This window comes from Struthio camelus, chromosome Z (assembly GCF_040807025.1).
Source record: "Struthio camelus isolate bStrCam1 chromosome Z, bStrCam1.hap1, whole genome shotgun sequence".
Classification (NCBI taxonomy): Eukaryota; Metazoa; Chordata; class Aves; order Struthioniformes; family Struthionidae; genus Struthio; species Struthio camelus.
Window position 1 is genome coordinate 44,682,709 of NC_090982.1, and position 23,613 is coordinate 44,706,321.

Consider the following 23,613-nt stretch of genomic DNA (forward strand, 5'->3'; position numbering starts at 1 on the left):
CTATGACAAGAAACTTCACTACGCTCTACTGAATCAGCAGCTTACATGAATATACATATCAAAGGAGACACTCAAAGTGGATACTCTTTCACACACTAAAATCAAAATTAATCAGCAGCCTAAATTTATGCAAATGCACTGTTAAAATTTAGATATCCATTTTTCTACATTTAGAAAATTATACAAGTAACAACTACCCAGGAATCGGTAATTTCGGTGGGCTCTTTTTAGTCTGAAATCCCAAGAGACAGGCAAAAACATCAACATTCTCTGAAAACTTAGTTTTATATTAATCAGAGTGTTCTTCTGCATTTGATATCAATAAACATGCATACTCAACATGCCCTGAAGAGGTTCTGCTTAACAATTAAGCTCAACAATTTGTGATATATTAATTAAATCTCCTTATGAAAATATTTCAGACTCCATTACTGTTTTTTGCTCATAAAAGCTATTACTACCAGAGCTTTCTATTTTTATAAAACAACTTTTATAGAACTGAAGTCTAGTCTTAGTAAAACCCTAACATGTCTTTTCTCAACCATGTGGTGAGCAGAGCGCGCTAATGCGCTCTACAGCAACTGGAAATTGTTCACAGTGCAGTTTCTTTGCTTACAGTTGTAATCCTTGCACCTAACGTTCATGAATATACTGTTATAATTTAGTAAGGTTAGAAAGGACTATCAACTCTGATTTGTTTCAATAGCCACAGATTTCATCCAACTACCCTGTGCTAAGCCAAATATCTTGTCCTTGTTATTTTTTTAACCATTCTGCTGATTTTTGTCATTTACTCCAAGGTGGACTAACGGGGAATTGTTCTTCAAGAGCAAAATACATTAAATTCAGGAAAAAAAAGAAACGTATGTAGTGGCAGACCATGCTGTCATTAAAGCATATTTTTGAGGTTTTCCAATTAGTTAGTTATCAATCCTTTTAACACATTTCAAAAGAGATTCTGTTGAAGTTCCAAGCCTAAGGCTTCTGACTTGCAAGAGCCTAGTGCCATCGCTGGGCCAGCTGCACGGGGCAGGGGGGGCCTGCCCCGGCTGTCTGCCCTACCCATCTCCACCACGGTCCCACCCAGGGAACAGGGGCGGGCTCAGCTGCTCAGGCAGCAGCTGCTGAACCACTGCAGATTACCGCTTGACATACTAAGGTAATCTGAAATAGGTGTCGGTTTAACTTAATATGCTGGGCCATTAACCACAATGGTTCAGCAGCTGTTACATGAGCATTTCCAAAAGAGGGGCAGGGCTGACAGACAGGGGCAACCCGCAGCACAGCTGTTCCAAGGTAAGCCAGGCCCACTTGTTAATTTTAGCCCTAAACGTACAACTTCATACTGTTACCTTCATCAATATATTTAAAGCCTCAAAGAGAATGAAGTGAGGATTATTTGGCCATACTTATTTTGAACGTATCAAACCATGCTGATTTGCATTAATTCAATTTCTCTGTTGACTGAGTCCTTTTATCAGCTTTTCCACCACGCTGACTGGAGCTTGACTTCAAGTTAAAATGTTCAGTGCTTTATAGATAGATATCTTTCCGCTTCTCCTTTTTTTTTTTTTTTTTAACTCTAGCTAAGTATCAGCATTCTTCTAAGTTTTTTTGGTGTTTTAATAATTTATCAAAAATGACTATCCATGGGCCAGAGACTGACTTAGTTCAGTCAGGAGCAAGTTTTCCAGGCCTCCTAATTTAAAAATGCTTAGCCTTCACAGGAGTTGTTTAATAATTTCCTTGTGTACTCACTGACAAATACTCCGTCCCCTGCAGGTGATTAAAGGCCATTATCCTGATTCTTTCCAGAGTGCTCAAAATCATATTTCTGCCCTTTTCAGCATCACTGTGAACAATTTTGTTACTTCCACCTGGGAGCAAGCCTATGCCTTACCAAAACGGCTTTTGTAGCTAATGTATTTAATCCTCCTACCCCTCTGTGTATTAAAGAACAAACCCAAAACTTCTGGTCAGTAGCAGCTGGAGAGGAAGCTATTTTTTCATCTGGGCTATGTGGGCACACAAACATAACGAGGAAATGCCCATGAAGGGAAGAGCAGTGTTACAGATCTGGTACCTTCAGTTCATATTCTCCTTTGCTCTGTGTTAATGTGCCCAGGCACATCAGCCAGAGGAATACAGGAAGGAGCAGGAAACAGCCACCACTGAAAACTTTTTCAGTTGTTCACGAGCTTGCTTTAGCAACCACGACTTTGACACCGGAAAGCGGCTTGCAAGGTACGTAATGATATTCCTTTTAACAACGTCTTAAATGTTGAAATTTGCAAGTTGTTCATGAAATGATATCAAAAGAGAATCCCCAGATTAGGTGCCCTCTGAATTCCCTACTTTTGGGAAGGGTTTTTTTCAGCCATGCAGGAAAAACAAGGCCCAGATTAAAAGCCATTGCTACTATCAGTTTCCTAACAAAATGTATGAAAAGGTCAATCCCTTTAAAAGGGGGCCACGCTCGACTTTCCCTACCTAAACCTCAGCTGCATAGAGAGGATTTTCTTCTTAGTTTTTCTATCTACCTCTACACGAAGGTTAGCTTTGTACAGCAGAATAAAGTATTTAGGTGTTAATACACCTGATCTTCCTAAATCCTTTCAGTTGTGGGCAAGGGCGGGGGTTATGTCTCCCCCTCTTTTTTCCTTAAATGAATCTGTAATTTGGCAAGAGCTTTAGAGACACTGTTCCTTAAATTCAGTAACATAAGTAGTATACTGCAAAACCTATGGTGTACCAGCTTTTGAAAGACAGCTAGAATTCTGTCGATCACAAGTCAGCCTGCAACACCGCGGAACACAGATAAGCACAATTTCATACGCTTTGTCCTAGCAGACACATCATCTGCTTTTCCTAACCAAAACATAACTTGGGGTCCCAAAATAATAAATGATCCTTGTTCTCTGCAACTGTAAGAGAAGGAGGAGGACACTTACGATGGCAATCTCATCTGAAGTCTGTACTGCCTTGCTTGTTATAGGTCAAGTATGAAGATTTTTTTTTTTTTTTAAAACTAGAAACAACCCCACATTTAAGATTTTACTAGAGAACGCTAACAATCCAAAACACATTCATAATAACACCACAGAAAAGAGGAGAACCTGCAAGTCATACATTTCAGGCTATGAACGGTCCAGTTAAGTTTTCACACTGTCAAGGAAAAACAAACCAAAAAAACCCACCCCACTTCTTCCTTCAGCATTCTGGGTTGGGAAGTTCCCTAGCTTGTTAGTCATGCTGCATTCAGAATAGAACTGTGAAAATACAAAACATGATTTGCATTTAAATACTATATTGAACACAAAGAGTTCAGACACCGTTTGAATCATAACTTATATTGGATCGAGGATGATTCACAAGCCTGCACACTCATGCTTCGTGAAGATCATCTTTGCTACTCGTGGCCAATTGTGTACGACCTCACTACGTTTGACTTGCTGCTTACTTTTTATTTCTCCTAATCTTCTAATGGTCCAATTCCAGAAAGTGTAAGCTATTACATTTCTGAGACAGGTCTCTTATTCTAGCTGGAAACACAAGCTAAAACCATTAACATGAAATAAATTGATTTTAATTAAAAAAGAAAATGAAAAATATGTTAAAATCAGGAAATATGGAAATATCCTTCCATGTTGGGTACTCTATCAGGGTCATCTTCAGGGTTCACTTCAGCACCTGAAGTGAATAAAAGATCATTTATCTTGTAGGAAATACATCAGCATCTGTTCACACAGGCCCTGTTTGAATTTTGGAAAACAATCAGCCGAGACTCAAGTCTTCACTAGCAATAACTTATTGTCACAGCAGAACATCAGCATCAGAAGACTGTTTTTAATGCAATTTCATTACATTCGCAAAAAAGTAATAAATAACATTTCATCAACATAAATATTCCACCAACTGAATTAAGATACATGCATAAATCATTCATAGGAATTTGTAAACCAAAGGAGCCAATTTCAGACATGCATTTCCAACATATGCTATACTATGCTGATGATATACTAATAATTATACTGTTCTGTGATAACACGTATCAGAACATGTATCAGAACCCAACAGTTTGCACAAATATTTTGGCAAACATGATTATGTGGATTTCAGGGACAATGTTTAGGAAAGTGTACAATTATCAATTATTTAAAGAATTTAAAAGCTATCTTTTATTCATGCTGCCATTTTTAAGAGTGAGACTGCTGCTTCTCATAGCAACTACTTAGCTTGTCGCATAAAACAATACAAAGACTGTCTCTTGGAAGGTTTAAAAAAGTAAAGGAAGAAGCATCACCATAATAATCAACGCAATCCGCTATCATGCTTTGTCATTCTCTTTCTTTTCAGGAAAAAGCAGCCAAAGCACCTTTGCATCTTTTGCACCTTCCAATATTTGAGCAACTATAATAAACATTCAAAGTGTTATAGGACAAACACCCAGTATCGCCATTTTACCTTCTGAATCCAAGTACTCCAACTGGTAAGTCCTCAACTAATGCTTTAAAATTTAATGCCATCCAGAGCGTATCTCACCGACAAGACACCTATGACTTCCATTCTAGAACAAGTGCATGGCCTACATGGAAAATGTTTTGAGGGGATGTTTAATATAAAACAGAATTTCAAAATCTATGATAGAGTTTTCTTCATCAAGGGGTTTTCATACATCATTTTATTGAACAGAACTAAGGAGAAGGAAACATTTTTTACCAGTTTCTTGCAGTTTCCTTAAAAACACAGAAGAGTCTGCTTCCATAAAACTACTTTCAATGCTTACATTTATAGGCATTTTCTCAGAACCATAGTTTGGATAAAATAATCAGAAATCTATTAATTGCACTAGAACTAATACAAAAATTGACCAAGTATTAAAAACATTTAGTAGAAAGAATATTAAGGAGCACTTCCCATGCAACAACAGGAGAAAAAAATCATTAAAATCTGAAATTAATCTGTACTGTGTTATTCAAACATGTACAGCGATCTACTGAAGATACTTCCACACCAATGAAAAAGCTGCGTCTTCCCTGCTGCACCTTTAGAAGGCATCTTTCAACGTATGACTATCCAAACCAGACTAGTCAAAACTGGGTTTTGCTGATGCCTCGAAGAAAATTCTGTCAAATGAAAGACGCTCCCTACGGCTCACGGTCATAATCCTAGACCTATGCGGACGGAAAGCATTTTAAATTTGGACTCAAATAACAAATACAACCAAATCATTCGGCAGCACATTTGTCCTCCAAAAAAAACTATCTTACATCTTGGCAGAACCGGAGCGTTTTGCTGGCAATGACCTAATTACTAGAATAAAAAGCTGCATGTCTGACAAAGAGAAAGGAAGGACCCACCGCTTCATACATAATTTATTAAGATTTCCCACAGCATTCGGGTTAAGTCACAGATCCCAGCGCGTCTTTGTGATGTTAAATGAATTTCTGAGGAGCCGGGCGATCCTCGGGCACCTCCCGGCCCCGCTCCGCGGCGCCCGCTGCCCCCCGGCCGCGGCCCCTCCGCAGCGCTCCCGCCGCCGGCGCGGGGACGCGCTGCCGCAGCGAGGCGGCCCCGCCGCGGCCCCTCCGCGGCTCGCGCAGCCGGGCGGCCCCGCGCTACCTGCTGCCGCCGCCGCCGCCGCCGCTTTGTGTCCCCGCGGCCGCCGCCGGGGGCTCAGGCTCCCGCGCCGGCTCCCTTCTTTGTTACGCGGCGCCCGTCTCCTTAGAGACCGCGTTTCCCCCCTTTTCTAGGTCAGCAAGTCCCCCCCCCCCCGCATTTTTTAGCCTGTTTTTTAGCCACAAAAGCCGCTTTCTTCTCCCCTCCCAGGGCTGCCGCCTCCCTGTCAAGGCACGGGGGAGAGCCGCAGGCAGCCACCCCGGCTCTGCCGCGGCCGGCCCGCGCTCCCGCCCGCTCCCCGCGGCCTGTCAGGCGCCCGCGGCCCGGGCGGCAGCGCCGCCGCCGCCGCCGCACTCACCCCATCGCCGCGGCCGGCTGCGCCTCCATCCCGCCGCCAGCGCCCCGGCCCGCCCGGCCCCGCCCGCGCCCACCGGCTGCGCCGCGCCGCGGCCAATACGGCCCCGCCGGTCACGTGCCGCCCGGCCCCGCCCGCGCAGCCAATGGGGCGGCGCGCATGGATGAGGCGCCCCCCCCACCCCTCCCCGCGGGGGGAACAGCTGCTCCCCCTCCCTCCCGCGGGCGGGGGCGGGGCCGCGGCCGCTCCCCAGAACCGCGCGCTTGGGCTGAAGCGGGGGCCGCTCGCGCCCCAGCTGCTCCCCGCCCGCCCAGCGCGCTGCGGGGCCGCGGAAGCGCCGCGGTCGCGCGAGGTGACAGGCGGCGGAGGGAGGGCACGGCGCCGCACAGCCCCTGCAAGGGCACTCGCATCCCCCCCTAGGGCCAGGCTGGGGCAAGATCGCCCGCCCACCCGAGAGCTGCTGCCCCTCTGAGCACAGGCATCAGGCAGCCACGGCATGCAACATCGACCGCGGTGCCTGCTAACGCACGCATGCTCGTATCCTAACTTTTGGGGAGGTTTTAAACCGCCAACAAGGCGGGCAGGATCATGTCATAACTGCAAACAGAAAATAATAAAAAAAAAACCATCACAACCACCCCCAATTCTATATTGCAGCATTAATGCTCACTCTTCTGTAGCAATGGGTACAACACTTAAATTCTTCCTAGGGGAAAGAGTCTCTTAAGTGTCTGCATCACTTCGCTTGTGAAGATTATCACTCTGTTTCTCCTCCTTTCAATTAAGGGACAGGGATCGAATACTGTGCAAGACTACAAAAAAGCCTTTGCATTTATATAAAGGATGCAAGCACTGATAATAGATGGTTTTAGAAAAAAAGGTTCTGCACGTACTAGAGCTAATATACATTGCCTAGTTTCCAAAGAAAACACACAGATACTTGCTTTACAAAAAGGCAACTAAGCGTTTCTCCCAATGTCATCTCTAATGTATTTACACCTCAACAAAATAACATTTTCATGTACTTTTCAGACACAATTTTTTGTCATTACTACTTGCTGGTTTTATAATAGAGATAAAACGTATGCATTTAAGCTATACCAAATTAGAGCAATAAGTACAAGTTCAGTGAGGAGTGTTGGAGAAAAATCCAGAAGATGGATGAACAAACAAATCACTTCAGGACGATTTTAGAACCTCCTTCCAGAACTGACCTCTCCCTCCAAGGATAGAGAGGTGAGAGGTTATTAATGAAGAAGACGCAAGACTAAAGCAGCATGCTACAGAGTACAAGAGACAGCAGAAACCCTGCCATATGTCAGCCGTGTGAGCTTGTGGTCTACATTTGCTCTTTACAACAAGTTTTATAGATATCAGGTAGTAAGTGGGATGTTGTTAAAAAAAAATAAAAATCAGTTCTTATATAAAGACAGCTTTGCTTAAAAACACACTATTAGGTTTTTTTTTTATTCTCTGGAAGAAGTATTCTAGACTAAGTCTCTGAGCAGTGCAGTCCAACATCCGAACAAAAAAGGGAATGATACAAGACTTCAAAAAACTGCAACGCTTTATGAACGAAGCAAGTGAATGCCCTCCCCTGTGACATTTCATTACATTATTTATGGCAATATTTGCTCATGCAAGTGGACGTAACGATATATGCCTTTTTAATGAGCTATCTACCCCCACATGCTGGAGGAAGTTTCATTCTTCCTATAATCATTTCCTTGAGTTGCGTGGAACTAGCAGACTCATGATACCTCGTGGTTGGGACCAAGTGAAGTTAAAGGCACTACAGGCCTGCGCAGGGAAAGTGAGCAGTTGCGAAACAATGCTTAAACACAACTACTTCTGTTTCAGCTTTGTTTTCAAGGCTCATTTTTCCAGTCGCACAAGACAATACTGCAGTCTCAGGAAAGGCGCTCCTTGTCAGCTACCCTTTCAAAGGTCTTCAGGAATAAGATGTGTAACGTGTTGCCTGCTGCCTTCAATGTGGTATCACACAAAAATCTTCAAATGGTAAAGCATTTCAAACACAGTGAACTGCAGTAGTATTCAAGGACTCCCTGGGATGAGAACGATGAAAATGTCTCATGCTACATGGTTTTTGTTACGCAGCTTCCATTAGTTACAGCCATATTTGATGTCCTCCTGATTTTTGATAAACTCAGTTTCATTTTAGACTCGCGTATACTACAGACTGTACTAGCGAGTTAATAATCCTTCAGCTGTAAGCTGTATCATATTACTCCTGATGGTTTTAAAAGTTTAGAACCTGGTTTTCCATTAGATCTACAGCCATCCCACTGATAACAACGCCACTGTTCCTCCTGTCAAAAAAGTAAAAACTAAGCGCTCCTAGCTGTTGTGCAGCTCTCTCTTGCCTAAAATTATTTAAGTCAGTCAAGCTCAAATAAGTGCACATATAGCTCACAAAATTTACATTATCAGCCGGAAAGTTGCTGTAACATGAGTTGTGCCTTATACTCCCATCAGGTCAGTCAAACTGAGAACTGTAATGGTTTCAATTCATGGTCATAATCTGCAAGTGCAATACAGTCTAGAATGGCAGTTTTAAGCGTTCAAAGACATACTAAATGCGAGAGAGGCTGAAATCCTATATAATTCAAAGCTAAAACGCATACTTCTCAGTTAAAAACTGAGCTTGAGAAGTAGACTTAATTTTCATAGATCTCCTTCTAGAATCCAAACTGGGAATATCAGAGATCAAAAGCTTCATAAAGTATTCATTTACCCACGTTACACCACACTTGCTGCAGCTCTGAAAAGCCATAAGCTATAGTTCCCAGCCTGTGAAGAGATTCTGGTTAGTCCTGACCTCTTTCTTTATGAGCCTGGTACTCACAAGTTGGCATAGGTTTATGTAAATTCAGTGCTGATAAAAGATGTTAGATTCACTGCTCTATAGCCTCAAGTTCTGTATTTATTCACAGAACAAGCAGAGCATAAGCAGCAGCACAGACTCTCTTAATACCTCCTGCCAACATGACAGCTGAGTGGGAGGCAGAAAGCTTTCCCTTCCTTGCTCATAGTAATGCCCATTCTGTTATGATTTCTATAAAAAAAATGGTAGCTTATGTTCTGTGTCTGTCACATGCACTTGCCGCTGGAGAAAAATCCAATTTTATATGAAATTCAGTTTAATATACAGCATGTTACTAGTAGTAAGATGATCTTTCTCATATTGTCTGTTCCAGTGGTGTTAGGGCACTGATATACAACCAAACAGGTGAATGGTATTAGGATATAAACTCTACTTACGTCTTTCAAAACTACTGTCTAAGTGCAGTACTGTCATCCATTGACCCTTCTGATATTAATGAAGCAGCATTTGATTAAAATAAATAAATAAATAAATAAATTGGTCTCTCTGGAGAAAAAAAGGAGCACAGAAAGGAATTTTACAGAGAAGAAAGTCCTGTTTAGACTTCATTTTTGGCTAGTTACTTTCTAATCTGGCAGAAAGAACAAACTAGGCTTTTCATTTTCTGCAAAATACCATTGCCAAAACCCAAGACAAGTCTAGGAATATCTACTACATATGTGTATTATATAAAAACTTAAAAATCTATTAAGAGAACTAAATCTTTGCTGGTAAGCTATCAACTCCCAGGGACACAAAAGTTTAGTATTTGAAAACATCAGCTCAGTTTCCATATTCACAGTTTGACTATTTGTATTATTTTGGCCCAGATCCCTGTAGTCTACCCAGTACAGTGTTCTCACACAGCTAAACGAGATTTTTTTGCTGTAGAAGAGGAATTAGCAATCTCTTCATAGAATACTTGATGCAAGTCAGGCACTGTTTCCCAACCTCTTACTGCATTTACTAAAATCCAGTCTGAGACCAAATAAAATTAAGCTATAACCCTGCTTTTTTATTTCCCGTACTTGTCTCCCTCATCTACAAAGTGGTGCTAAACAGAAGCCCCAGAATGGATTAAGGTCCATTCTGAAAACAAAGGATGTTCCCCAAACCTTTATTTGCTTCATAAAATTAAGAATATTACAACAGAAAATGCAAGAGATTGTGGGTTTTTTCAGATAGCTTGACCATAAATGGGACAGTTTTCTGTGCCTTCACCACCTCACCCTCTGCAGCAGTACCCTTCTCCCTCGAGGCCTTTCACCACTTCATATATTTGAAGTGATTGATATTTCATTACTAGTCATTGTGCATGCACAGTACTAACTACCTTAGAGACTCTGGGCACAGCAAGTGGGTTGGATAATGAGTTAAATTCTCTCTGTTGCCAGGCATTATGCTTGGTATTACTTGCAAATGTGAAATGTAGTAGTGGCAAGTTAAAAGATTTGTCTTCAGAACTTCACTTACTAATATAAAATGCAAGTTTTACACATTGATTTACATTAGGCTACATCTTGGGGGGGGGGATTAAATAAGTGGCGTAAACAGATTTTATTAACAGAAAACAGTGTGCCCCTTCACAGGGTCAATTAACTGCAGGAAAGACCTGCAAACATAAGCTGAATGAGAAAAGCAGAGAAATGCATGCTGTTTCATTTCATAAATAAATCAGATTTACAGAATGCTATCTGCTCTTTAAATCCATTATTGTGTACAGCTCTCTACGGTTTGCAGTTCCTCTGTTTTGTCTGGAAGTACTGTACTCTCTGGGACATCTCCCACTCATACTTTCTTCCCTCTTACTAAATTTTTCCATCTCCATGCAGGTTTCTTGCTGCAACTTCAGTAAGTGAAAGTCTTGTGCAGGGAGAAGGAGCACATCTCTCCTCACTACAGTTAAATCTAGTAACATGTCATGGACCAATTTATAATATCAGCCGTATACGTTCTAGCAACAGTACAACAGCAATAACGGAAGGAGTTTTCATAGCAAGCCAGCAATCCAGCAGACGTCGCCATCCATTTCCCCATTCTTTTATCTCCACTGCATAACGAACCCCATCTGACACTAACTTCGTGTCACATTAACTATGGTTTCCTATCCTCTAATTAAGAGCATCACAGTATCCTTCTGTTGTATTGCTTTGTTTCCTCAGCCGCAGCTCTTGTCATGCATGTGAGTAGCTTACTATATCTGTGCTGTAATTACTTCTTAATCCAGCCATGCCATGCATTTTCTTTCCCTCCTAAACAGCTGCATATTTTATTCCGTTTTTCAGCCTTCCTTTTACTTCCGATGCTTTTTTTCCCACCTCTCCTTAATACTATTGCAAAACAAGGCACAACACTCGCCAGGCCTCATTTCTCATGTACTTATTCAGAGTACAGGTCTTTATCCAGAAATATTTCTGTTCAAATATCAACAAACTGAGTTGTTACTCATCCCAGGCTTCACCTCTGTAAGATGTTAAGAGGCTGCAAGTCAGATCAGTGTTGTGCTATACCTTAAGGTCTTCTGAAGAAATCAACAGAGAAATAGTCAATACATAAATATATCAGTTCTTTCCTTCTCAAACTAACTGCAGATGTCTATCTTACCCAATACTAACATTCTGCATTAGTTTTCATAAAAACTTCTGTTTTTTAAATGAGGAAAAAAGCAGTCCTTTCCAAAAAGCTGTGCTGCAACAACATAAAAGGAAGAAAAGTTTAAAGAAAGAAGAAAATTAAAATGGATTATGCTTATTCAATCACAGAAATCTGGAAAACTATTTTTCACAGATATGAGCTGGAAAACTGTCATTTGTCTGTATCACTCACTGAAAGAGTCTACGGTGACCACCTAAACAGAGAGCTGACTTTCAAGTTCAGTTTGTCTTACTCCACAGATTCACATATCTGCCCACCCACTTATTCCAAACCTCCAGCAAAGTAAAGGCTTATTCAGCCCCTTTGTAAACCTATAATTGCACATTCTAACCCATCTTTAATTCAGTTTCAGTAATCAGTTAACTTTACTGAAGGCAATACATCACACTGAACATCGTTCATGGGAAGAACGTGTCCAGTGTACCTCAGCCAACCTCTGGAAGATTTTTCACAGTAAAAGCTCTTCCTAAGGGAATTTGCTTATTAACACAGATTTCTCCTTTCTACCCCGTCTTGGCCATAGAATAGCAAAAGATGGAACACTTGCAGAAAGACTGAGGATTTCATGTTTCTCAGTGCTTCCCCAGACTGCCATGCTCTGGATCCGTCCAATCTGACCTAGAGTTACCTTTCATAATCAAATCTTTTCGTCTTAGAATATTTCATCCTTAGCCGCAACATAGCTGCTGGCTTTTCATGCAGGGTTGCATAGCTGTCAGTTGCTCAGAGACTGAATCAGAGTCAGACCTGGTAGAATAAACCGAGCACATGCCTAGAATACCTACAACAGCCTGAGTTACACAGATATATTTTGCTTATTCTTAATATTTAGCAGACATAAGAAGTTACATTCACATCTGTTCATGACAAATGGATGACCACACATGCAAACGGCTGATCAGATTCAGCTTCTTGATAAGCTGAGGTTGAAAAGTCACCACTAGAAAAAAATGCACGCTACCTGGTTGTGTGAGCATCCCAAAACTCCACAGCACTTTGATAAATGGAAGCTCTATTATTTCAGTGGTATATTTACCTTTCTCTTGACAATCTTCTTTTCAGTCTTCCTTTTGTTTAGGTTGAACCAGATGTCCTTCATCCAAAAGTTGATTTCTTGTAAGCATTCTGACATTTTAGTAGTGATAAATCAGTTAATCTATTTAGCTGCAGGTCACCAACATGTGTGTTTTGCCCAGGACATTGAAAAGGAGGGAGGGTCAATTTTTATGGGACCCTGTAAACAAAGAACTTTAAAAAAAATTTACCACCACCATCCTCCACATTTGCTAGGAGGGGGTTAAAAACAAAAAAAAGCTATCAATCTTTCTATACCATATTGATGACAGCTTTTTAAACTCCCACTGCAGCAAAGGCTGTAGCAATGTCTAGAAACACAACACAAAGATCTTACTTAGTCATGGCCGTGACTTTAGTGTCATCAGAATCTCTTAAATACTTAAATTAGGACCAGAGCCTCAACAGAGGCTCTTATCTAGAGGAAGATGTTCATAACAAACCAAACTAGAAAACTCTCCTTTACAAGATAAACTGTTGTTGTGAACTATGAGCATACACTCATCTTCATTAAAATCTCAAAAAAGAAAAAAAAGGCCAAAGCCAAGTTCCAGCATATAACGTTCAGTGTGAAAGTCCTCCTTTGAAGGACCTCAAAAATGGCTCTGAGGTTAAGACTTACACTGTATGGCTTAAGTTATGTACAACTTACTTGGCTCAGCAAAGAGGAGGCTGTTTTTTATTATAAAAGTATTGAAAATACTTTTATCAAAAGCTTAACAAGACTCAGTAGCTGGAAATTAGATAGATTGGAATTAAAATCCATAGTATCAGTATGCTTAATTGGATTACAAAAGCCCAGCACAAATTGAGTCTATAAGGTGAGACGGTATTCAAGAAAATTTGATTTTGAATGTTGTGCAGCTTCTGTGTAGGGGTCATACTGAATGGCATGGGGCTTCCTTCTGAGCTTGAAATGCATTAGATTTCACAATTCATTTGATCCTTCAAAAACTGTAATTCTCTGCAGTGTGTGTACACTCATAACACACTGCAACGATTATAATCGAGTCTTACACTACAGAGATTCAGCTGATTGCTTGTTAAAGCCAGGACAAAAAGTCCTCCAGCTCTTCTTCCCAAGACCAACGCAGAAATTGCTTTCCAACTTGCTGTCTTCTGTGAATGCAGAGATGAGCTGGCGCCGGAGGTAGCACTCTCCCAGCATGGACCGGCGCTCCCAGGTAGCGCAAAGAAGCCTCACAGATGCCTAGCCAGCATGCAGTTTTCCTCTTCATAGCCATATTAATCAAGTGTAATGTTTCACGTCAGATTTTTGGTTTAGCTTTTGTTTTTGAAGTGCTCCTGCTTTCTTCAGCTTATTTCTTAAGCATAAAATGCTTCCTCGGATGATCCGGGTCTCACTTCTCTAGGGAGTTCGCTGTTACACAAGTGTTTAGCATTGTGGCATCCTAAACTATTTTTTTACTCCTCCTGTGGCACACAGTTTAGTGGGTTATTTGAAAGTTGAAATCTGTAGTCTGATGCTTCTCTTCTTTGGGGGTTTGTTTTTGTAAAACCTGAGCAGTCTAGAACATCTTAGGTTATTTACTCCCAATAATGAAGCTTCATCTTACTGAAGAGTCAGTAAGGAACAAAAATCCAAACATACATTAGGGTGGGTTTGAGAGCCTACCCTGTCCAGTATTTAGTCAGTACAAACACTTTTTTGAACTGACCTACCTGCCCACTGGAAAAAAGAATGCAAAATGCAAATACTCATTGCATCTCTAGGCAAGCTGCTTCCAGGAGCAAGCTCTATCCATGCAGCACCAGTGCTCAGCGCTCTGCACTTTTGTAGGCCAACACGAAGTTGGCCTTTCTGTGGCCCATTCTTCACCTTGAAGATCAACATGCAAAGTAACAAAACAGCATCTGAGGCAGTAGCTGCTGAACATTTTACCGCTGTCAAAGTTACTTTCCTAAAGTACTGAGAAAAAGCAACTGAAGTAGGTAGAGGGGTGACAACCATGCCCAGAACAAATGAGTTGTCAGTGGAATAATCCAGAAGAAGAATGCACCGTAAGTCTGTCTGAATTGGGAAACCAGGAGTGCTTTCAAATTCCTTGCTCTAGTTGATGGATATTTGAGCAGCATCTTGGCAGACACCAGCCTTCCTCCTCCAGGTGGGATCCTGGGCCACTCAATTTAGATGGAACTGAAATACCCAAGTTACATGCCTTAAATCTTAAAATCGTTATGACACAACTGAGTAATTAAGGTGTATGAGGTGTTGCAACTCTCTCGAAAATATAAGCTTCTCAGGCTAAAAGTACCATAAAAAAAAAATCACAGAGGGGAAAAACATCCTACTGACTACAGCTACATTTTGTATCTCAGATTCCAATCCCTATGGACATGGGAAGGGAAAATTTTAAGTCATTACAACCATATTTAGGAAAACTCTCTGTATTGCTAAGCGCTCTAAAAGAACATTTTCCTTTTTTTGTCCTACACATAACCCCAATACTTCAATCTTAAATGAAGAAAAGATGTATTTTCAAAGATCCCCAAGGCAAGTCAGCTAGAATGTCAGCCCTAACTCACTGAGATTTAGGAGCAACTATAACTGACAATCAGAAGTTCCTCCTCAGCATGAAATTGTATTCTATTGATTCATGACTTTTAGAATTGTTTTGTATTTTTTAATCAAGTACTGAATCCCTTCTAGAAATAATTTGTACTGTTTTAATGTTAAAATTCAAGTCATTTAAGTTTAAGCTTGCCTGGTATTGAGTGATCTTGAGTAAACTCTGGCAAGCGTAAGACATTATGTGCAGTTTTTAATCTGTATAGAAACACTCTTGCAGACAAATTTAGTGCCTGCAAATCAAGATAAGCCGACATTACAAATTTTAAACTTTCCCCAGAAGTCTGAAAGGGGCCGTTGTGCAAGCTAATTTCCTCAGGTGTCAAGATGACAACAGAAATCTTCATGGTAGATATTTTTGCTTCTTCCTTGTCAGAATAAATAAGAGATCCCACAACACTGGCAAAATCCCTTCTGTCTTATGAACAGAAAACCAAAGTTCTTCTCCAATAACAGAACCGGTAGTAATTGAAATGTTCTTATTCAAGATTATGGATGAATTGTTCGTCAGCCTCACTTCCTACTTTTTCTGCCGTCTCTGAATTTTTTGTCTTATCTTGTGAGCAAACGTGTCTTATCACATTAAAGTTTCAGGTGACAGTCATGTTATGGCACTCGCTCATCATGTGATCAGACACGTAGCTGACTAAGGCATCTGGATGAGCGATTTGACTGGAACTGTTTCCGTGTGCTCAGATGGGCACCCACCACATAAAAGGGTGCACCTACGATTTGGACATGTGCTACAGCATGACCACATCTATGGAGTCCAAGTAATTCCACAAAAGGTTGTATAGCATGACTTCACTAGAAGATAAAACAACTACAAGAGTAGGTGCTTTCTCCTCTACACCTGGTTGATACTTTCCTGATGTTCTTTTAGTTTACAGTTTATTACCTTTCATTTTCCTAAAAGAAAACGCTAAGAAGTGCTAGCAGCGTGCTTCATGAAATCTTATTCCCCAGTTCAGCTGCCTGGCAACAACCTACATTGCAGGCTAGGAGCAGCGTAATTGCTTCAGTACAGGAATCGTGTCTTTTTATGGATTTGAGGTTTGCCCAACACAAAGCGATTCTGATGCTTAATGGGTTTCTAGAATTCCCACAATGTAATTATATAACAACTTAGGGAACACAGTAAAGAAGCAAGAACGATAAAGAGCACTAGCCATGCATGTTTACAAACAAAATGTGAACTGAATAAAATGGACAATTCTCCTTCAAACAATGAACTAGGTGGCAAATTGCCCACAATGACCATTGCTAGAGTCCATAAAAAAAACTCTGCCCCTTAAAAAGTCACAAGTTAGAAAATTTTCAGGCAATACAAACTGCGATAGAGCAAAGAAATTCCAACATTCCTATACTACCTATATTTAGAAAAGAAAATTTTAAAGGCAAAAATTAATGCATTAGCAGAGACCAAATGCAAAGCTTAGCCATGGTAGCCAACACGTTGAAGTAAGTTGCTTTTCCATCATTCTGTGAAGTTAAAACATTCTAAAACATAAAATAGTATAGCAAATTACAACCACGCTCTGTCGTTACAACTGGTTTCAGATCTTTATTGCTGCATGCGTACTGGACTGTCACCTGGAATCTTCAGTACCTTTAGATCATTTTAGGCACCCTTTCAGTCGTAAAGAAAATGGCTGCACATTTTGCTCACTAGTCAGACAGAGATTTGGAACAGTTTAAAGACAGTCAAGTACAGAAACCTACTTTTTCATGCAAATAAAGCAACACACAAATCCACTGGTTTGAGAGGAGGACAAGGACTCCTTTTCTCCATTCAATTCATTCTTTTCAGCTTCATGTACTTGAAACATTTTTTGGAAAACGCTTTATAAATTAAGTCTAGTTCTCAAAGTCTTAGCAATGACATTTAGACATTTAATTAGGAAGCCATCACTTGGACTGGCATCTAAACCTTTTGTCAGAGACCTAATTCCACATCAATTTAAACATACCATTAGCCTTATATTAACTAATAAGTCTCATAACTTTCTGGCTATCGGATTGCACTGGCAAGCATTAACATAACAGTGAAGAGCATCTAAATGAACACAAGCGTACAGTTCTACCGTGTACACATTAAGCTAGTAACAGTAATCTAAATAAGACAAAAACATAACCACATTCATTTATGAACTGGCATACCCTGTGCTTCTTGACACCGTGGATGCAATTACAGCAGACTGACAGCCAAATGAAAAAAGATTTGATCAAACAAATTGTTTCATCGAGTCCCAGCTGAGTCCAGACCTTAAACCTTTCTGGGGGTTATTCTGAATCACATTTAGAGATCTACACATGTAAACTCAGTACCATTACCACGTTTCAGCGTTTTAACCGTGGCCCATATTCAGTACATGGAATTTTAAAAAGTCACAAACATACATAACAGTATTTATAAACAAATAACCTATATACAGAACCAATGGAAAAAAATTACATTCGTTAACGTCCTTTTTCAGCTTGTATTTTTAACTTAGATCTGTGGTTTTCACTGAAACAACAACAAGAACATGCAAAATGCAGAAAAATGCTAGAGCAAAGTGCAGGAACTCTACTCTGTGGGTTTTTTCCTACTCTTGTGGAAACTGGAATACTACAGAAGTTTGAGTCACTACTCTGCTAGACTTGGCTAAAATTAGAGTCCTATACAATGAAGTGCTTGTAGTTGAACAATCTGGACACTGGGGACAAATTACAAATACAGTAATTCTGCTGAAATGCGGAGGAGGAAGACTGATACTAAGAAAATTAAAAATTGGATCTATAAGGAAATTGGGAAGTATTCAAAGCTGTGCTTAATCCCGCTATTGATAAAAAATAAATTAAGTCTGCAAACAAGCTTTGGGGGATTTTTGCTACATTTTGTAATGAAAAAAACATTCAGTTTAGCTTTGTGTTAAAAACCAACAACGTGGAAGGAATATGGCCACAGAGCAGATTCTGCTAACCTCGGAGTCTCATTTATCTCAACGTTGCCCACTGACACAATCTTCTTGGCAGTGATAGGTGCCAATTATATTGTCAAGGTTACTGGCACTGAAGCTTTTCACCTCAGAATTGCTGACACTGAAGTTGTTGATGCCAAAAGTAAAAAAAAAAAAAAACACACAAAAAAAACCCACACACACCCAACAAAAACACACACACACCCCACAAACCTAACATAATCAGCATTATTTTTTCTGCTGGGTCTAGATTCCAGTGTATAGCGCCTGCTGACAGGCAACACCTTTCCCCAAACTCTTTCCACATCCAAGTCCTAAATGATTAATATGGAACAATCAAGGATATTTAACACGAGCCCTTGGATTTGCAAGTTTTGGACTGGAGCCCTTGGATTTTCAAAGGGAGCAGAGATCTTGTATACAGTTCTTTCTGGGCAGAAAATACAGAAGTTGCAAACAATCACAGTGAGACAAGGCAGGCATTTAGCTCAAAAAATCCCATTATCCAGGGCAAGCTCAGTGCTCCTTTTGTGGAATGTCCAACTCAAATACCTGAATCTGTTTTTTTCCACAAAAAACATAGATGAAGTCTTAAAAAACAAACAAGCAAAGAAAACAAAACACAAAAGTTCTGGGTTCAACACAAGTTCAGTCTTACATCCCTTTTACTATAGTTTAAAAAAAAAAAAAGAGAGCGAGAGAATCATAGCTATTTATCCCTTTATGACCTATATGCTTTACACATCATAAATGGGAATTTTCTACTCTAGGAAGTCCTAAACATGAGCAGAAGTGACACTCCTTCCTTCCAGCAAGCTTTAAGCTGGAAAGGCACTGCATCAGTACCAATAAAATCTGAACCGCTCTTTCAGAATGAAAGTAGTCTTCACCGTCTCATAAAAGTAAAGTGCTGCCTTAGCTATTTGAAGATTTTATCAAACAGCAGAATGATGAAATGGCCAAAATTTTCAATAAAACAAGCAGGTCGCAACACAATACCGTAAGGTTCAGGGCAAATGCTAGGTCAGCTACAGGAAAGGTATTTTCTACTGAATAGGCAAGAGTTCTGGGAAGGTCACCCACTTCCTTAGGCCCTTTCAAGGCACTAAGCAAACTCCTGACAGAACGTTTCAAAGCTTCGGGAACCCGAAGTCAGCATTTACTTGCACAGAAAGTTCACAAATGAAAGCATGCCAAACTGCTGGTCCTAAGAACAAGCCTGCTAGAATTCTAGAAATTAGCTGAACTGCACCTGATTTTTACTGACCTGTCTGCAACTACTAGCGATTCAAAGTTGTGACAGCCACTCTCTTTGCAGCCATCAACACCAATGTGAAGACCAAAAGACTTTGTAAGGAATTTTTCAATTATACGAGATGCGTTTTGAAAATAGACAGTGATTTGAAAACAAGTAAGTACAGAAACATGATATTTATTCTGATTAGCAAAACCAAGACAAGTAAGACAGTAGTCTAGGGTGATGTCAGCAGTTTGAGGCAAAGCGGAAATTCTGTGCAAGGCTCACATGGGAATTTAAATCTGTTAAGACAGCCCTACTACGACCAGCCTCCAACAAGCAACCACTGATGAATTCACTTAGTGTGTTTACTCAGATACTATAAACACAAGATGCAATAACAGAAGATTACGAACTTTTTTGAACAATCTACTTTGCTCCATCTTCAAAAGCTGTCTTGTTTTACAGTTTGATGACTCCTACCCTATTCCAAAGGATGTTATATTACACACAAAGCAATAGAGGTAACCATTGTCTGACAATAGTGCCAATTAACACTACTGCAATTAAAAAAAATAAAATAAAGTCACACTTTCTAATATCCCCTTTTCCAGATGGTTCAACAGTAGTCAGCAAAGAATGGATTGTATTATTAAATAAATCAGAGAAGTTATATCTTTTTGGTGCTAGAAATTTTTTTCGAAATATAGAAACATTTTCTACATTTCAGGCAGCCTAACAGCAACTATCTTTCAAATAAAAACAAAAGCTCTTACACCACACTACTAGAAGTCATAATCATTAAAACATCCATTAGGGTAACAAGTCACACGATTGGTAATGGTACTACATGAACCTGCCTGCTCCAATTCTTACGCTACAGCCCTCAGAAAAGCTTCATTCCTAGAATAAGTCGGTTACTACAGTCCAGGACAGTACTGTTACCATGTCTGAAGTAGGTTTTGTTTAAAAACAACAACAACCACCACCAACTGTAAGAGTCTGCTCTCCAAACTACTAAATTCCAAAGCAACTAAGTGAGATCAACACGATAAATTTATTTCCCAAGACATCTTCCAAATCCCCTCACACATATTCGAAGAAAGGTGCATTAGCGTTTATTACACAATACAGAATATCCAGAAATTGCATTTAGTATGTAAACTGTGTGTATGTGTTTATGTTTATCTATACATAAAAATACTACTGAAGACCTATGAAAGAAATGATTATTCAATTCCCTGCATGTGAACAGATCCATTTCAGTATGTGGTCCTTTTATAACAGCATATACTATTGCTTTTTTTTCCCCCTACCTCATCTCCACACCCCAAACACCGTATGGATAAATTTGATCTTCAGGTCTACCCACACAAACAAGAAATAACTAATCCCACCAAAAAATAAAAATATGTAAGTATAGCTGTATATGCCCCCTCAATTTCTCAGTATAAATGGTTCTGCAGTACACCCCTTTGTTTCTGTTAATTACCACATATAACTACGCTTTTACCATCAAGAGCTTTCCATATATTCTTCCTCAAATCCAGGCACAACTGGCACGAAAAGTAACACTACCCAGAAACAGCACAAGCTTGGCAAATCAATCAGTTCTCTGAGAACACAGATCAGCTGCAAGATAAAGACATTGCAAGCAAGAACCACAGTGCAGTAACAGCTACCTATACAAACAGGAAAACTGGAGTTACAACTGTCAGAGAACGAATATCAGCTATCCTACACAGAGAACATCACAAATCTATTATGAAGACTGGTACAAAAAAAAATTAGTTATAAAAATCCCAATGCAAGAAACACTCTTTGCAACATTTCTGACAAAAAAAATTTGCCTCTTACATACTACATTTTCTTGTTTTTCTTAATAGCCTACAATTTCTAGGGAAAAAGACAAGCCTCATGGGTCATTTCCACTAGAACCACAGGGATATGTTTAAGCTTACAGTACTTCTGATTTTCAGCACCATGCTCGAACCTCAGTTTTTGTTTACATAACCAGAGATCCCCAGTCCATGCCATATTTTTATTTCTATCAATATTTATCTTTCTGTTGCCAAAAATCAGTTAAGAAAAACACTCCTATATAATGAAAGTCACAAGAGACAAACCAAAACAAGGAAGAGGAAACTGTTTCAGGGTATACAGTAACAGCTCTAAGTCCTATCCTGACATGTTTATTCAGGCATTCAAGTAACTTTATTAGATGAAAAGCATCTCACTACCTAAATAGGAAGTTTACAATCCAAAGGCAAACTCTAGTAGAACCTGTAACAACACAAACCAGAGGGGGCCGGAGGGAAATGCTCGTCATTGACCAACTGAATTCAATTTACAGTATAGCAATATAAAAAAATCTGAAAATCTTATTCCAAGAAACAGCAGCCAAGCACAAAAAGTCATGCAATTCTTAATATATGGTGACTTAGCTTGAAGTGAAAGAGCAATGACAGTAGGCATGTGTGAGATTATAACTAGCTATTTATATAAAATTTACATATAGAAGCTTGGGATTTCTATGTAATATACATATAAAACTATGATGCTATATAGGAATAACATTGCTTTGTTCTGAGCAGATTCTTTGCTAGCACCCTTTAAGTGGAAGAACAACAGCTATGTAAGATCACCATAGCAGGGGTTTCAGAGAGGAGAAAAAGCTCAAGTGATCCTGAGAACTTTTTTCATCAATAAAAGGAGAGTCAGCTCACACAATTTATGCTTTCACAATTTCTTTGCACTCCTGTCACACAACAATGAGAAGTTCTAGTTTCCTTCCAGTTCTCCCCGCGTGCCAGTTGCTGCAAAAAGGCCAGTCTACTAACAGCCAAATTCAGTTTTGTACGACTCAGCATCTCTCAGAATCTATTTAAAGCAAGTGACGCTCATAGCATTAACTGCATGAATAGGAAAACTTTTTATTCGGATCTGATTTCCAGAAAAAGTGTGCAGCTTCCACACAAAGCTTTAAGTGGTGGGTGGGTCAGCAGAGTTCAGAGAATAACTGAATGGTTAAGGTTGGAAGGGATGTTTAGAGATCTAGTCCAATGTCCCTGCTAGAGCAGGATCAGTTAGAGCATATTTCCCAGGATTGCGTCCAGATGGCTTTTGAATATCTCCCAAGGACGGGGACTCCATAACCTCACTCGGTCACCCTCACAGTAGAAAAGTTTTTCTTCATGCTCAGACAGACCTTCCTGCGCTTCAGCTTGCGCCCGTTGCCTCTCGTCCTATCGCTCGACATCATGGAGAAGAGTCTGGCCCCATCCTCTTGACACCCCCCCCCTTCAGATACTTATACACGTTGATGAGATCGCCTCTCAGTCTTCTCTTCTCCAGACTGAACAGGCCCAGCTCTCTCAGCCTTTCTTCAGAGGAGAGGTGCTCCAGTCCCTTCATCATCTTTGTAGCCCTCTGCTGGACTCTCTCCAGTAGTGCCATGTCTCTCTTGTACTGGGGAGCCCAGAATTGGACCCAGTACTCCAGGTGAGGCCTCCCCAGGGCTGAGAAGAGGGGCAGGATCACCTCCCTCCACCTGCTGGCAACACTCTGCCTAATGCAGCACCCCAGGAGACCATTGGCCTTCTTGGCCACAGTTAACTTCTTGTCCCCCAGCACTCCCAGGTCCTTCTCTGCAGAGCTGCTTGCCAGCAGGTCAACCCCCAGCCTGTACTGGTGCCTGGGGTTCTTCCTCCCTAGGTGCAGGACCCTGCACTTGCCTTTGTGAACTTCATGAGGTTCCCCTCTGCCCAGTCTGTCCAGGTCCCTCTGAATGGCAGCACAGCCCTCTGGGGTATCAGCCATTCCTCCCAGTTTAGCATCATCAACAAACTTGCTGAGGGTGCACTCTGTGCCTTCCTCCAGGTCATCGACGAATACATTGAACAAGACTGGACCCAGGACTGGCCCCTGGGGGACACCGCTAGCTACAGGCCTCCAACTAGCCTGCGCCACTGATCGCAACCCTTGGAGCTCTGCTCTTCAGCCAGTTCTACTACAGAACAAGAATAAAGAGCTCATAAAAATCACAGTCTTAAGAGAAGTATCATCATATTATTTCACATAAGTCTAAATTTTTATGCTGAATTATGAAGTCTACTTAATTAAAAGTCTGTTCTTCTATCAGAGATTAATAGTTCTATCAGTTTGTGAGTAAGCTGCATCTCTAAAGAATAGCTTCACAGTTGCAAAAGAGGCTTCAAAATGCTACTAATCCTTAAA

At 40.5% G+C, this 23,613-nt stretch overlaps 1 protein-coding gene across 4 annotated transcripts in view; it reads right to left on the reverse strand.

The window, feature by feature from the left end:
* Nucleotides 1–23,613, reverse strand: part of LOC138064543 (adenomatous polyposis coli protein-like) — a 103,903-nt gene that overhangs the window by 76,566 nt on the left and 3,724 nt on the right. For 2 of the 4 annotated variants that reach the window (XM_068927562.1, XM_068927560.1), the window contains exon 1: nucleotides 5,978–6,036. The exons of the other annotated variants lie outside the window; for them this stretch is intronic. The gene's annotated coding sequence lies outside the window, so the exon portion shown is untranslated. Of the gene's footprint in view, nucleotides 1–5,977; nucleotides 6,037–23,613 lie in introns of those variants that run through there. 4 annotated transcript variants of the gene reach the window in all.